This window comes from Rhinolophus ferrumequinum, chromosome 9 (assembly GCF_004115265.2).
Source record: "Rhinolophus ferrumequinum isolate MPI-CBG mRhiFer1 chromosome 9, mRhiFer1_v1.p, whole genome shotgun sequence".
Lineage (NCBI taxonomy): Eukaryota > Metazoa > Chordata > Mammalia > Chiroptera > Rhinolophidae > Rhinolophus > Rhinolophus ferrumequinum.
The window spans coordinates 87449920-87467130 of record NC_046292.1 but is presented as its reverse complement, the minus strand read 5'-3'; the positions used below and the strand labels follow the sequence as shown (position 1 = coordinate 87467130).

Genomic DNA, 17211 nt, shown 5'->3' with positions numbered 1-17211 from the left:
ATGTAAAATATTTTTCAAAATAACAAAAGATTTACAAATTAATTAAATCAAGAATGTACATGATTTCTATGTAGAAAAATTTAAAGCTTTAATAAAGAATATAAAAATTTTTTTGGATAAATGATGACATTCCATGCTCTTAAGTGAGCTGTCTTGACATTATAAAAATATCGATTTCCCTACATTGATCTAAAATTCAATGAAACTCAATCATAATACCAGTTGAATTCTAGAAAGAAACTTATTAAACAATATTGAATTTATATGGCAGAATAAATGTGTATAAACATACAAATCAACTTAAAAAAAAGAGCAAAGAGAAGAGACTTAGGAAATTTGCTCCATTAGATAATAAGATATACTATTAGACAGAACCACATAAACCTGTCATATTTGTAGGTCAAAAAATGATTTAATATTAGCAATTTTCTATGATTTAAAGTGTAAAATGTCATGATTTAAGAAAACCTGTGTAATTGATGGAAGAACAGAGATGGGTGCATGGATGCAGCCTGGAGCTCACGGCCCTGGATGCAGCCTGGAGCTCACGGCCCTGGATGCAGCCTGGAGCTCACGGCACTGGATGCAGCCTGGAGCTCACGGCCCTGGATGCAGCCTGGAACTCACGGCCCTGGATGCAGCCTGGAGCTCACGGCCCTGGATGCAGCCTGGAGCTCACTGCCCTGGATGCAACTCTGAGCTCACTGCCATGGATGCAGCCTGGAGCTCACTGCCCTGGATGCAGCCTAAAGCTCACTGCAGTCCTGGGAGAGGATTTAGGCTACAGGTACACTCTATGTGGCCCCAAGCATTCCTGCTTGAGTGATCAATATATGAAATGGCTGAACCAAATGATTGGGACATAGATCTCAGGGCAAAGACTGAATACAGAAGTTCACTAACTGTGGTCTAGCCGACCTCACTGCAAGGCAGAAAACAAAGCCACAGAGCCTGGCTGCCTCCCCCTACCTTCCCAGAGCTCAGCTCTCTGTACCCTCCCAGAGCTAACAGCAGGCCCTAGAAAAAACTGAACCGGTGTTGGGTTGAAGAGTAGAATATCTACAGCCCTGAGAACTAGACAGAGAGTTCCTGAGAGGCAGACGCACACTACGGCTATTCTCAGTGACAAAGGTAGAGATATAGGGGCAAGGCAACTGTTTGGCAGTTGCCATTATTTGGAGGAGAACAAAGCCACAGACTCACCAGCAACCTCTCTCAGCCTACCCCATCCTCACCTTTTGTGGCTTATTCCAGTGGGTGCACCCAGGGCCACTAGGCAGCACGGCTCTGCATCTGGCTGTAGGGTCACCATTGGGATTTCAGGGACTCAGAACCCCATCACTCACCATTCTCCTACAGGCATAGTGCCCTGAGACTGAGGAAACCTGGTCACAGAGGAGACGCCGACCTCCCCAGGGAATCTTCTATCATGAGAAGCTGGAACATAGCAAAAGAAGATAAAAATGCTCCAGTGCTACCTACTGGAGAACAAAAGAAAGACCTCTTAGTATCAACCTGCTGCAGAATTCATTCCTGTAGAAGCCTAGGAAGAGAAATAATCCATCAATTCCCATGAATAATCTAGGTAACAAGATAGCTCAGAAAGCGTCAGCTCTCCAGAAACTAAACTTAAAGACATGGAAATATATGACTTAAATGACAGAGAATTCAAAATTGCACTTCTGAAAAAACTCAGTGAGATGCAAGAAAGGCACTTTAATGAACTCAGAAATTAAATCAAAGAACAAAATGGATACTTTACCAAAGAGATTGATTTTTTTTTTTTTAATGGAAATTCTGGAGCTGAAGAACTCAATAAAAGATGAAGAATCAAAGAGCGAGCTTAGGAAATAGAGCTGATGAGATGGAAGAAAGAATTAGTGACATAAAAGATAGAAATTTGGAAATAATGCAAATGAAAGAAGAGAGAGACTTGAGATTTAAAAGAAATGAAAGAAATCTATAAGAACTATCTGACTCCATCAGAAAGAGCTATATAAGAATAATGGGTATACCAGAGGAAGAAAGGGACAGAGAGTCTATTCAAACAAATAGTCAAAGGTCCCAAAGCTATGGAAAGAACTTCAAATCTAAGAAGTAAACAGAATACCTAATTATCTCAATCCTTACAAGCCTTATCCAAGCCTTATTGAAGCTGTCAAGGCTTCAATATTCTCAAGGCAGCCAGAGAAAAGAAGACAGTAACCCACAAAGGAAAGCCCATTAGATTATCATCAGATTTTTCAGCAGAAACTCTACAAGCTAGGAGGGAGTGGAATCAAATGTTGAAAGAGAGAAATCACTGGCCAAGAATAATATATCCAGAAAAGTTATCCTTTAGATATGAAGGAGGAATAAAGACATTTCCAGATATAGAAGCTGAGGGAATTTTCCACAAGGCCTGCATTACAAGAAATACTGAAGGGAGTTATTCTACATGAAACAAAAAGACAAAAGAATACAAAACTATGAGTAAGATGACTAACAGACAGACAGAATCGGAAATGACAACCCCTACTCAGAATAAGAAATATAACATAAAGAGTAAAGGAGATAAAAATATAAAAAAGAAAAAGAGAAGAAGAAAGCAATTTTCTACTGCAACTTGGAAATGAACTCACAGCATAAATAGGGATAATTTGTGACAACAAAAACATAAAAGAAGAAGGGGTAAATGTCTGAATTTGCAAAAGGGATTGGAAATAAGATACATACTGAATAAAAAGGACTACTGTGTATATGAAACTTTCTTTTATATAAACTTAATGGTAACCACTCAAAAAAAAAGTATAGAACTGAGACACATACATAATAAAAAAAGGAAAACACATGAAAAATTATAGAATGTCACCAAACTAAAATAATAGACAGAAACACAAAGGCAGAGAAACAATGGAGACACTGCGTTACCAGAACACCACAGATAAAATAGCTATAGGAAATTCTCATATGCCAATAATCACCCTAAATGTAAATGAACTGAACTCACCAATAAAAAGGCACAGAGTAGCAGATTCGATAAAAAAAGTAAAACCCAACCACATGCTGCCTCCAAGAGACATCTCAGCTGCAAGGATAAATATAGACTCAAAGTGAAAATGATGCTCCAAGCAAATGGCATTCAGAGAAAATCAGGTGTAATCACACTTATATCTGACAAAATAGACTTCAGGATAAAAAAGGTAACAAGAAACAAAGATGGACATTTCATAATGATAAAGGGGACAATACAACAAGAAAACATATATCAATATATATGCTCCCAATCAGGGAGCACTGAAATATATAAAGCAACTACTCACTTCTATTAAAGTAGAAAAGGGAGAAACTGGAAAAACACAATTACAGTAGGGGACCTAAATATCCCATTGAAAGCTATGGATAGATCATCCAAACAGAAAATCAATAAGGAAATATCAGCGTTAAATAACACATTAGTCCAAATGGTGATAACTGACATTTACAAAGTCTTTCATTCCAGAACACCAGACTATACATTCTTTTCTAGTGCACATGGAACATTCTCAAGGATAGACCATATGTTGGGACACAAAATCAGCCTCAACAAATTTAAGAAGATTGAAATCATACCAAGCATATTCTCCAACCACAATGCTTTGAAATTGGAGATCAACTGCAAAAATAAAGTGGGAAAACCCACAAATATGTGGAGCTTCAACAACATACTACTAAAGGATGGCTTTACTAGTGTCAGAGAAGAAATAAATGGAGACATCAAAAGATACATAGAAACAAGTGAAAATGAAAATGGAACATATCAACAGTATTGGGATACTGTGAAAGCAATAATAAGAGGGAAATGCAGCACTATACACAATAGCTAAGACATGGAAACAACCGAAATGCCCATCGGTAGATGACTGGATTAAGAAACTGTGGTACATTTATACAATGGAGTATTACGCAGCCATAAAGAAGAAAGAAATCTTACCATTTGCAACAACATGGATGGATCTAGAGAACATTATGTTAAGTGAAATAAGTCAGACAGAGAAAGATAAGTACCATATGATCTCACTTATTTGCGGATTCTAAAGAAAAGAATAAGTGAATGAACTAATCAGAAACAGTTTGGGAGACAATGAGGAAAAACTGAGGGTTGCTAGATGGGCGGGGGGGGGGGGGGGGGGGGGGGGAGGGTGAGGGGATTGGAGGGCAGTCGGTGACCACAGGATGGCCACGGGGTTTGAAAATTAATCTGGGGAACGTAATTTGGTGGTTACCAGAGCGTAAGGGGGTTGGGGGGTGGGGGATGAGGGTGAGGGGGATCAAATGTATGGTGATGGAAGGGGAGCTGACTCTGGGTGGTGAACACACAGTGTGATTTATGGATGATGTGATACAGAATTGCACAACTGAAATCTATGTAATTCTACTAACAATTGTCACCCCAATAAATTAAAAATAAATAAATAAATAAATAAATAAAAAAAAATAAAATAAAATAAAAAAAAAAGAGGGAAATTACAGGCCTATCTCAATAAACAAAAATCCTAAATAAACGACCTAACATTCCATCTTAAAAAAACTAGAAAAAGAGCTAATGAAACCCAAAGTCAGCAGAAGGAAGGAAATAATAAAAATTAGAGCAGAACTAAATGAAACATAGAACAAACAGATAATAGAAAAAAATTAATGCAACAAAGAGTTGGTTCTTTGAAAAGATAAATAAAATTGACAAACCCCTGGCTACACTTACTGAGGAAAAAAGAAAAAAGACCCAAAAAAGCAAAATCATAAATGAAATAGGAGAACTTATGACAGATATCACAGAAATACAAAGGCTCATACTATGAAGGACCGTATGCCACAAAATTCAATAAACTAAAAGAAATGGACAAGTTCTTAGAAATATGTAAACTTCCTAGACTGAATCACAAAGAACTGGAAAATCTAAATAAAATGATAAACAGTATGGAAATTGAAACAATCATCCATAACCTCCCCAAAAGAAAATACCAGGACCAAATACCTTCACTAGTGAATTCTACCAAATATTCAAAGATGATTTAAAACCTGTCCTCCTCAAACTCTTTCAAAAAATTGAAGAAGTGGCAATACGTCCTAACGCATTTTATGAGGCCAACATTACCCTGATACCAAAACCTGGTAAAAATAACACACACAAAAAGAAAACTACAGACCAACATCTCTGATGAATTTAGATGTAAATATCCTAAACAAAATACTAGCAAATTGAATATAGCAATACATTAAAAAGATTTTATGTCATCCAAATTGGGATTGAAGAAGTCAAATTGTCACTTTTTGTAGGTAACATGATTCTTTATATAGAAAACCCTAAAAACTCCACTAAAAACTATTAGAAATAAAATACAAATACAGTAAAGTAGCAGGACAAAAAATCAATGTGCAAAAGTCCATTGCATTCTTGTATACTAACAATGAAATTTCGGAAAAAGAAATGAAAAAAATTCCTTTTGCAATTGCAACAAAAAGAATCAAATACCTAGGAATAAACTTAACAAAGGATGTGAAGGACCTATACACTGAAAACTACAAGACATTATTAAAAGAAATTGAAGAAGATACAAAGAAATGGAAAAATATTCCATGTTCATGGATTAGAAGAATGAACATAGTTAAAGTGGCCATATTACTCAAAGTAATATACAGATTTAATGCAATCCCCATCAAAATCACAATGACATTTTTTCAAAAAATAGAGCAAAAAATCACCAGATTTGTATGAAAGCACAAAAGACCCCAAATAGTTAAAGCAGTCCTGGGAAAAAAGAACATGGCCATAGGTATCACATTCCCCTTACTTCAATTTATACTACAAAGCAACAATAATCAAAACAGCATGGTATTGGCAGACAAACAGACACACAGACCAATGGAATAAAACTGAGAACCCAGAAATGAACTCAGATATATATGAACAGATAATGTTTGACAAAGGAGTCAGAAACATACAATGGAGAAAAGAAAGCCTCTTGAATAAATACCGCTGGGAAAATTGAAAAGCCACATGCAAAAGAATGAAATCATGTACCAAAATTAACTAAAAAATGGATCAAAGACCTAAATATCAGGCCTGAAACAATAAATTGCATAGAAGAAAATATAGGTACTAAACTCATGGACCTTGGGTTCAGAGAGGGTTTTATGAATTTGACCTCAAGGCAAGGGAAGTAAAAGCAAAAGTAAATAAATGGGACTATATCAAACTTAAAAGCTTCTGCATAGCAAAAGAAACAATAAAAAAAACAAAAAACAAAAAAAAAAAAAAACAAAGCAGCAACCATCCGAATGTACGATATCTGCAAACAACACCTCCGATAAGGGGCTAATATCCAAAATACGTCAAAGTCATACAACTCAACAACAAAAAAACAAGCAATCTAATTTAAAAATGGGCAGAAGACATGAACAGACACTTCTCCCAAGTTGTCATACGAATAGCCAACAGATATACGAACAAATGCTCAACTTCACTAGCTATTAGGGAAATACAAATCAAAACCACAGTGAGATATCACCTCACACCTGTTAGAATGGCTATTATCAGTAAGACAAGTATTGGAGAGGTTATGGAGAAAAAGGAACCTTCATACACTTTTGGTGGAAATGTAAATTGGTACAGCCACTATGAAAAAGAGTATGGAGTTTCCTCAAAAAAATTAAGAACAGAATTACCATACTATCCAGCAATCCCTCTTCTGGTTATCCACCAAAAAAATCTGAAAGCATTTATCAGTAAAGATATATGTACCCCTATGTTCATTGCAGCATTATTTACGGTGGCCAAGACATGCAAACAACAAAAGTGTCCTTTGATAGATGATTGGTTAAAGAAGATGTGGTATATATATATATATACAATGCAATATTACTCAGCCATAAGAAGAGGTGCAATACTGACATTTGTGACAACATGGTTGGATCTTGAGATTATCATGCTAAGCAAAATAATAAGACAGAAAAAGTCGAGAACCATATGATTTCACTCATATGTGGAATATAAAACTGAAAGCAACAAACAAACAAGACAAAGAAACAAAAACTCATAGACACAGACAACAGTTTAGTGGTTATTAGAGGGTAGGGAGGGAGGGTGGGTGAAGGAGATCAAATATATGGTGATGGAAGGAGAACTGTCTCTGGGTGGTGAGCACACAATGTAATATATAGATGACGATAGAATTCTACACTTGAAACCTATACAATTTACTACCGTGTTTCCCCGAAAATAAAACCTAACCGGACAATCAACTCTAATGCATTTTTTGGAGCAAAAATTAATATAAGACCTGGTATTATATTATGTTATATTATATTATATTATAGAAGACCCAGTCTTATAGTAAAATAAGACCGGGTCTTATATTAATTTTTGCTCCAAAAGATGCATTAGAGCTGATTGTCTGGCTAGGTCTTATTTTTGGGGAAACACAGTAACAAATATCACCCCAATAAATGTAATAAAAATGTAAAAAATAAAATTCAAATGCATAAATCAGTAATTATGAATCTATTTTAAAGGGCACCAATGGGTAAAGATGTATCTGTGACAATAGCAATATAAAGGAGGAAGGATGGAGATGTGGAGAGTGTTTGTATGCTATTGAAACTCAGATGATATTATTCGAATTGATATTGCTGTTAAGTTTAAGATAGTAATTGTAATCCCCCAATGTAATCAGTAAGCAATTTTTTTAAATATACAAAAAAGTAAAAAAGAGAATCAAAATGGTGCACTAACAAAAATCAACTAAATAGAAACAAAAGGCAGCAATGAAAAAATGAAGAATAAAAAACATGTTTGCCATACAGATCAAATAGCTAATCGGCAGCGATTGAGCTATTTAGCTATTGAGTGAGTAAATCCTTTCTTATCAGTAATTAAATGTAAGTGGGTTAAACTTTCCTATTAAGAGGGGGAAATGGGTAGATTGGATTAAAAAATGCAACATGGTGTAGTAGGAAAATCTAGGAATTGCTCCCTCCAACAAAGCAACCATTCATTGCAGTGGAAAAACCACTTGGAATCCAGTATAAACAGGAAATTCAGAGTTATAGAGTTGCTTTTTGAGGTCATGATAGTTTTAGAAATATATAGTGATAATGGTTAAACAACATTGTGAATGTATTAATGCCACTGAATTGTATACTTACAACGGTAAACTTTGTGTTATATATATTTTACCATAATAAAAAAATCCATATAAGACAGTAATGCCCATTTCATATATATGTAAACAAATACTCATTAGAATTGTCATCTATGAAGTAAGGGAGAGGTACATGAGAGAAAGGCATAAGCTGAAAAGAAAATGAATCAATAACAGGAGAGTGCCCTAATGAGGACCAATAGTGAATTATGTACTATGAAACAAGGAATGTTAAACTGAATTCTGCACCTGAGGTCTGAAAGAAAACCAAAAACAGCAAAAATTTCTGAATGAGTCAAATTACGAACTGTCATTTTGAATCTAAGAAAACCTCGTTTACCCTCATCTATCACTCTGCTCCCCCCTTACCCTCTGGTAACCACTATTACTAACCATTGTTACCCCAATAAATTTTAATTTAAAAAAATAAGAAATTAATAAAACTGGAAAAAAAAGAAAGAAAAGCCCATGTGTTCCTCTGGTTTACAATACTTGTGTATTATATCGTCTCTGATCTTGAGAAACAAAAATAAATGTATTCTAAAGCGACAAAATACATTTTACTGAATGACAGCTTCGTGACCCTATGCTTACACTGATGAATTAGTCCCCCTCTTCTTAAATCTTATAGTACCTTTTATTTATAATATGAAAAGTAAGTACATTTCTCATCTTTGTCTTTCAATATTACTGTCTCCCTCCCTCTAGACAATTTCTATTAGTTTCTTATTGTTCTCCCACATATGGCCTGTGCCTATATTACATTTACATTAATCTATTTTTTTTAATTTATTGGGGTGACAATTGTTAGTAAAATTACATAGATTTCAGGTGTGCAATTCTGTATCAAATCATCCATAAATCACACTGTGTGTTCACCACCCAGAGTCAGCTCCCCTTCCATCACCATACATTTGATCCCCCTCACCCTCATCCCCCATCCCCCAACCCCCTTACCCTCTGGTAACCACCAAATTACGTTCCCCAGATTAATTTTCAAACCCGTGGCCATCCTGTGGTCACCAACTGCCCTCCAATCCCCTCACCCTCCCCCCACCCCCCACCCCTCCCGCCCATCTAGCAACCCTCAGTTTTTCCTCTTTGTCTCCAAAACTGTTTCTGATTAGTTCATTCACTTATTCTTTTTATTTACACAGATACACAGATGTGACCGCATGCTCTTCAATTAACAAAATATCTTCTAGATAAATTCATATCATCATATAAAGAATTTCCTTGTCCTTTTTCATGGACTTATGTAAGCAATGTCCAGATGTAACTATAATTTATTAGACCCATTCCATATTGTTTCTAGTTATTTGCCAAGAAGTTTCATGCAGCTTTACAAATAATAGCCAGGAACTGGAAAAAACCTAAGTATTTTAATAAAAGGACAGGTAAGCAAACTGTGATGCAGTCTTTTTGAGATACATTTACATTTTTCTTGATGAAATAACTAAAAGTACAATATCTGGGTGATAAGGTACTTGTATTTTGTTTTGTTTTTAACTTTACAAGAAGTTTTTAAACTACTCCCAAGTGGTTATACACATTTACTCTCCCATTATCATGTGCGAGAATTCCAGTTGCTTCATATACTCATGAAAGTTCAGTATTCTCTTGTCTTTTTAACGTTAAACTGATAACTGTTTAGTACGAGACATTGTAGTTTTAATTTCATTTCAGATGACTAATAATGCAGAGCATATATCAGAGCTTATTGGTTAATGATACATCTTTTGTTAAATGTTCAAGTTTTGCCCTAGTCTGCATTGGATTGTTTTTTTATCGTTTGTCATTAGATTTTTATATGTGTGTGTGTGTGTGTGTGTGTGTGTGTGTGTGTGTGTACAAATATATATACGTATATATATATATATACACGTATATATATATACACACATATGTGTGTATATATATATATATATATACGTATATATATGGTGAATTGGATTGTGTGGTTTTTCAAACGTTAAAGTATTAATATCTGAAAATCATCAATGTTCCCGGATATTATCTATTTTGTATAGTGCTGGATTTAATTTGCTAATATTATGTAAGTGATTTTTACATTCTGTTCATGAGACATTTGTATATAATTTTATTTTATTGTAATGTCTTTGTTTTATTTGGTATCAGAGTTATGATGGTCGGAAAAAATGACTTAGGAAGTGTTTTATCATTTTCTAACCTGAAGAAGATTTTTGAAAGATTCATATTATTTCTTTCTTAAATATTTGAAAAAATTTACCAGTTAAGCAATCTAAGTCTGCAGTTTTATTTGTGGAAATATTTTTAAATACAAGTTCAATTTCTTTATGAGGGGCAGTGCTATTCAGATTTTTCTATCTTTATTTGTTAATTTTACTAAGTTATATCTTATAAGATTTTTGTGCATTTAATTAATTTGTTAGCATAAAGTTGTTCTTAATATCATCTTATCTTTTTAATGCCTATAGTATCTGGAGTGATTTCCCCTCTAATTCCTGATATTGATACTTTATGTCTTCTCTCTTTCTCTCTTTTTTTTCTTGATTAGTCTACCTACGAGGTTATCAATTTTATTGAGATTTTCAAAGAACCAACTTTAGGTTTCCTTGATGTTTTCTTACTAATGGTCTAGTTTTTATTTTATTGTGTTTTGCTTTTTGTTATCTTTTTCCTTCTACTTACTTTAATTTATTTCTTTTTCTCTAAATTCCTAAGATAGACGTTTAGATCATTGACTTTAAAATATCTTCTTTTATAATGTAAACATTTTATAATATAAAAAAAGCTACAAATTTATTTATAAGTACTGCTTTGCTGCATAGTACATATTTTAATAAGTTGCTTTTGGGTCATTATTTGGATCAAATGTGATTTTTCTTTACATAAGGATTATTAAAAATACATTGTTAATTTTCAATTATTTGGGGATTTTTAAATAATTTTTTCCTTTTGATTTCTAGTATAATTTCATTGTGGCTAGAGAATGTACTCTGTTTCAATCCTTTAATTTGTACTGAGATTTGTTTTGTAGTCTATCTATCTTGTATATACTTATCTCAGTGAATTTTCCATGCACACTTGCAAAGAATGTATTCTAAAGTTGTTGCATCTGGTGATCTAAAAAGCCATTTAGGTTAAATTTCTACATAAAGTTATTCAAAGCTCTGTCTACTTTGTCTATCAAGTATCAAGAGAAGAGTTTTAAAGTTCCCAACTGTATTAGTGAATTTGTCTTTCTCCCTTTGTTTCTGTCCTTCATGCATTGTGAAATAGTTTATCAGTTGTATGCATATTTAAGATTGTTACGTCTTTTTGACGAATTACACTTTTTATTATTCTGAAATATCTCTCTTTACTTCTGGTAATACTTCTTGTACTGAAGTCTATTTACTATGATATTAATATAACCACCTCAGTTTTCTTACGATTAGTTTTTTCATGGGAAATATTTTCATCATTTTATTTTTAACTTGTGTATTTATATTTAAAGTATATTTCTCACAAGCAGCATATAGTTAAGTCTTGCCTTTTAATTCAATCTGGATTTAATTGGTATGACTAATATGATGGGGTTTAAGTCTATCATCTTGCTATTTTTTCTAGTTATCCCATCTGTTCTTTGTTTCTCTTTTTTTTCCTTTCCTGCCTTCTTTTTACTGAGTTTTTTTCTTAAGTAACCTATTTTGTCTTAACTATTGGTTACTTGTGCTTTAAAGAAGCAATTATCTTTTAAGGAAATTAGAAACAAGAAAAAACTCTTTGTATAGTCACTTATATATTTATTATATCTGGTGCTTTTCATTCCTTTCTGAAGATCTGAATTTCCATTTGATATCACTTGACTTTAGTCTAAAGAACTTTTGCTAACTTCCATTATAGTGTAGGTCAGCTAGTAACAAATTCTCTCAACACTGTCTATCTAAAAATGGAACTTATTTGGTTTGATTCTGAGGAATGTTTTTATTAGACACACAATTCTGGGTTAACAATTTTATTTTTCTTTAAACTTTTTAAAGACGTCATTCCATTGTCTTCTGGTTTATTTTGCTCCTGATGAAAAGAAGTCAGTGATGAGGCTTATTGCTATTTTACATATATAATGTGTCTTCACCTATGCCTTTCTTTTACTTCCTGATTTAAAATTTAGGTAATACTATGGTTACATGCATTTAATGTTTCCAAATAATCACTAGAACCCCAACTACCTTCCAGGTAGAAAGTCTAGTAGTTTCCCCTTTATGATGACCCCTCATCCCCAACATAGTGGCTGTGTGGTCCACTGACCCTAGAGGTTTACTCATTCCAAAGGGAGGACTTGGTCCTTTTCTAATATCAGGCATAGAAGAATATACAATCTCATCAGTTTACCATTGTTATTTTTATCATTATTACCCAGTGTTGGTCTTAAAGCTTAGTGCTGCATCTTGCCTTGCTGCTTGTGTGTTTTGTAGCAATACAAGTCCAGGTTTCCATACAGACACAATAGTTATTTAAGAGAGAATAATTCCATACCTTCAGCACTAAATTCAGTCAAGTCTGCTTCACGCCTCAATATTTCAGAGTCAGCTCTTCTTGTTCATATATGCAATTACTTCCCAGTGTACCAACTGTTCCGAGAAAAACTGGCTTAAGTTCTCATTTCAGCATCCAGCCTCCCATGGATGCAGAGCCACTGGCCCCAATTCTCCCCCATGACCACTTCCTCTCCTGAGTGGAGCCATTTTTTTCCTTAAGACAATTGACTAGTCCTCCCACTGTGTGTGCACACACACTGCGTGCACTCATGTACAGGCTACCCTGAGGATCCAAAAGAAATTTTGTCTTCCCATCCAAACTGTAGTTGTAGCTGTTAGAGCTGACAAGTTGTCATTAATCAAAAGATTAATATCAGCCACACTGACAACACAAACACCCAGATTTTTTTTTTAACGAAACAATACATTTTAGAACTCATAGCCCTTCTCATTCTGAGCTCCCAGTAACTTACAGGTGTTTCCAAATCATATATATATATATAATATATATATATATATATATTATATATATATGTATATACATACATATATATATATATATAGAGAGAGAGAGAGAGAGAGAGAGAGGAAGACAGAGACAGAAAGAGACAGAACGAGAAAGAAAGAGGTGCTTAATAATAGAAGAAAACAAATCTCAAAAATGTAATATCAGTGAAATGATATGTTTTAATTTACTAAATGTATGTTCACCTATGCAAGAATATATTTTTTCAGAAAAGGTACATCACACTTTGTTACAATATCTCTTGTTTTCAGGGACTGAAGAAAAGAGGTATTAATGTAGTTAAATGGCTTATTCAAGTTACATGGTGAAGCAAGGAAACAAACCAACACCTGCCAATATTCACCAGTGAGCATCCCACGGCCTCAAGTCTGGCCAAGTACAGCCATCTATCTTTGCTGCCACCAGGCCTCTGGAGCTTCTGCACTTAACTCCACCCTCCTGTGAGAACCCTACTTCCTGGCACACTTCTCAGGAACACAATCTCAGGTCTTCCCTCTGCCAGGATTATTTGGCCCATCCATGGCATCTTGATTGGAACCCAGTGGAAACTTGTGAGTCAGTTTTTTAAAAGAAAGAAAAATACCCAGACACAACTGGGGAAAAAAAAAACAAAAAAGCACAAAACTTACATTTTGTTCTGTTATCTGGGTTTGTGCCAGATTGGAGGGAACAACTTGCAAATTCTTCTTCAAAAGCTGTCAGAATATTTGCTTTAAGTTTGCTCTGCTTCAGCTCTCTGCAAGGAAGACATGTTGCTAGCAGGCAGTTCATCCATAAACTGCCCCTTGCCCAAGGCCAGTCCCCGAGTCACCTTTCATTCCACTTGACTCGGTTCAAGAAGGGGGTGTTTGTGGTCAGAATGGAATACCACACGACTCCCACAGAATCAGTCTATCTTGAACTGCTCAGAGCATGACACCTGAACTTCTCTTCTTCACTCCTAGGTACGGGTTTATCTCAAAGGCTTTGAACAGAAACAAGTGTTTGGGGAAAGACACAATTTAGAAAGTGTCCAATCACCAGGTGCTTCTTTCTTCATGATGAATCAACATAAAAATTTTAAAAAGATTGCATCAGTACCAATCCAAGATATATACTATAAGAAGTGAAAACATAAATGTATCCTCAAATTTTTTGAAGAGTTTATAGTTTTCTATAAATTGTTGTTCTATACCCTATAGCATTGTTAAAACATTAACAGTCACCTTGTACTCCTATTGCTGAAAGAATAGATAATAACTTATATGAATTTAAATATGTTTATATCAATACACTTAACTACGTTTATCACAAAGATTCAATGTATATAATGTTTAATAATAAACTACTGCTAAGAAATACAGGCTTCTTCTTGTATTTGAATTTGAATCAATTAGTTCACATTTCATTTTATGCAGTGTGGGAGGAGAAAATTTGATCCCAGGGTCTGTGGTTTTTCTGATTATTTAGAGGAGCTTACATAAATTATATAGTGATTAATACAATACTTGTAAATTCACTTACAAACTTAAAGGAACAAATTCCATATTAACTGAATAAACAATAGAATGTTTTACATGCTTTTCAGTTGGAAGCTGTGTATCAGTACAATTACATAAAATTTTTGTACTTAATATTGAGCCAAGAAATAGGGAGAATGGTCTATTATTATTGAAGAGATTGGATAATTACCAGGAGTAGTATAAATACAACCAGGATTTTCCCCCCTTTTGTCTATGTGCTCTTTGCTCTCTGAGCTCTTAACTGAGTTCTATATTGTAAATATTCTTATTTTACAAGAAGAGTACTTTAAAATTCAAAACACTAAATAGTCAAACTGATCCCTTCTTAAGGCTTATTATGTACCACTGCGACTTATAATCTATTTTAAAATTATCCAAGTTTGAATTACTTGTTTAGGTTCTAAATTTTATTTTTAATTAGTGAAGAAATGCAAATATTAATAAGTCAATGAGATTTTTGTGGAGGAGTAGGAGTTCTGAAATGGTGGCATAAGGATTGATGCAAATCTGCTTCTCCATAAGATAACAAGGCAATAGCAAAATCATCAGAATCAAATTTTTTAGAACTCTAGAAATTAATGAAAGGCTTGCAATGATTAGAGGAGCGTTTATTTAAGAAAAACTGTTGAACCTCAGTAAGAACAGGGGCTTTGTGACCTATTAACTTGTCCTACTCCATTGTTCTCTCAGCAGCTCCTTAAGAGCCTTGAAAACCAGCATTCTTGCAGCCACTAAAAGGGACAGACTTGATTTTGAACTTCTCAGAAACTGCCATATCCAAATCAATGTCACCATTTGACTTGACTTGCAGCTCCCTGGAAAAGCCATATTTGCAGTCATTATTTGACCTGACTTGAAGTTTGCTCTGCCAGGAAAGCCCTATCTCCAGAGTATTTGTTGAAAACAACCTATGGCAATTGTTTAGCATCACAGCTACCTGAGGCTGCAATATCAATTGAGCCAAATAAGAGCTTAGCCACAAAGTGAAAAAGGAAGATCTGGGTAATGAAATGTCCATAGGAAACTTTGAAAAGCTGGGACATATTCCTAGGGATATAAAAGTCAACAGACATGTATAGGGCCATGTGCTTTCCCCATAAACATCTGAGAGGACCTCAGGCTCCATCTCTGGCTGAACTTTAGGCCCTGTACAAGTAGGAAGTGAAGGCTAAGACAGAGTTATGAACTATCTGAGTAAAGAAAGCATTCCCCAACATAGCACAAAGCCCCTCAGCAAAAGGTGGAAGACTTATTTGTTCAAGGCTTGTTAGGAAATCTCCGACTAATTGTTAGCTGACCACTAAGCTAACCAAGCAAAGACTTGAGTGGCTTAACAATACAGGGGATACAGACTTTGCAGATTTAGTTAAGGAATGTCACTAAACAAGTAAACAGTAGTAACAATAAAATAAAATAGCAACAACAAACTCTGGGGACTGAAGTTGAATCTAATATCCAGAGTTGTCACAATTTATTATTTAAAATGCCGAATTTAGTATAAAAAAAGTAACAGATATACAGAGAAACTGGGAAGTAAGACCCATACAAAAGAAAAAAGCAGTCAAAAGTAAAAGTTCCTAAGGGGGCCCAGATATAGCACTTATTAAACAAATATTATAAATCAGCTATTATAATATGTTCTAAGAACCAAAAGAAACTATGTCTAAAAAATTAAAGTTGGTTTAATATCTGAAAAGTAATCAATATAATACACTACATTAATCAAATAAAGAACAAAAACCACAGTTATCTCAACAGATACAGAAAAGGAATTTGACAAAATCTAATGCTCTTTTATGACAAATACAATCAACAACATAGGAATAAAAGGACACTTCCTTAACCTGATAAAGGGTATCTACAAAAAAACCCACCGCTGACTTCTTACTTAATAGTGAAAGACAATGTTTTTCCTTGCAGATCAGTAACAACCATGTCCACTCTTGACACATCTATTCAATATTGTGTGAACATTCTAACCAGACCAATTAGGCAAGAAAAAGAAATAAAAGGCCTCCAGATTGGAAAAGAAGACATAAAACAATCTCTAGTTGTATATGACATGATATTGTAAATAGAAAATTCTAAGGAATCGACTAAAAATATTTTAAAACTAGTAAACCTTAATTTTAGCCCAGTGAAACTGATTTTGAACTTCAGACTACTAACATTATAAGATAATAAAGTTATGCTGTTTTAAACAGCTAAGTGTGAGGTAATTTGTTATAGCAATGATAGGAAACTAATACAATACCCAAGAGAAATGAAAACATATGTCCATACAAGAACTTGTATACAAATATTCTTACAGCATTATTCATAATAATGCTGGGGGAAAAAATGAAAACAACCCAAATGTTCAACGGATAAATGGATAAACAAATTGTGGCATTTCCAAACAATGGAATGATATTTGCAATAAAAAAAAGAATGAAGTACTGATAGATGCTACAATGTGAATAAACTTTGAAACCATTATGCTGAGTGAAAGAAGTCAGTTATTTACATGAAATGGGCAC

At 34.2% G+C, this 17211-nt stretch overlaps 1 pseudogene; it reads left to right on the top strand.

The window, feature by feature from the left end:
* Positions 1–479: 479 nt before the first annotated feature.
* The window catches only part of LOC117027127 (60S ribosomal protein L4-like), a 54498-nt pseudogene continuing 37766 nt past the window's right edge, over positions 480–17211 (top strand).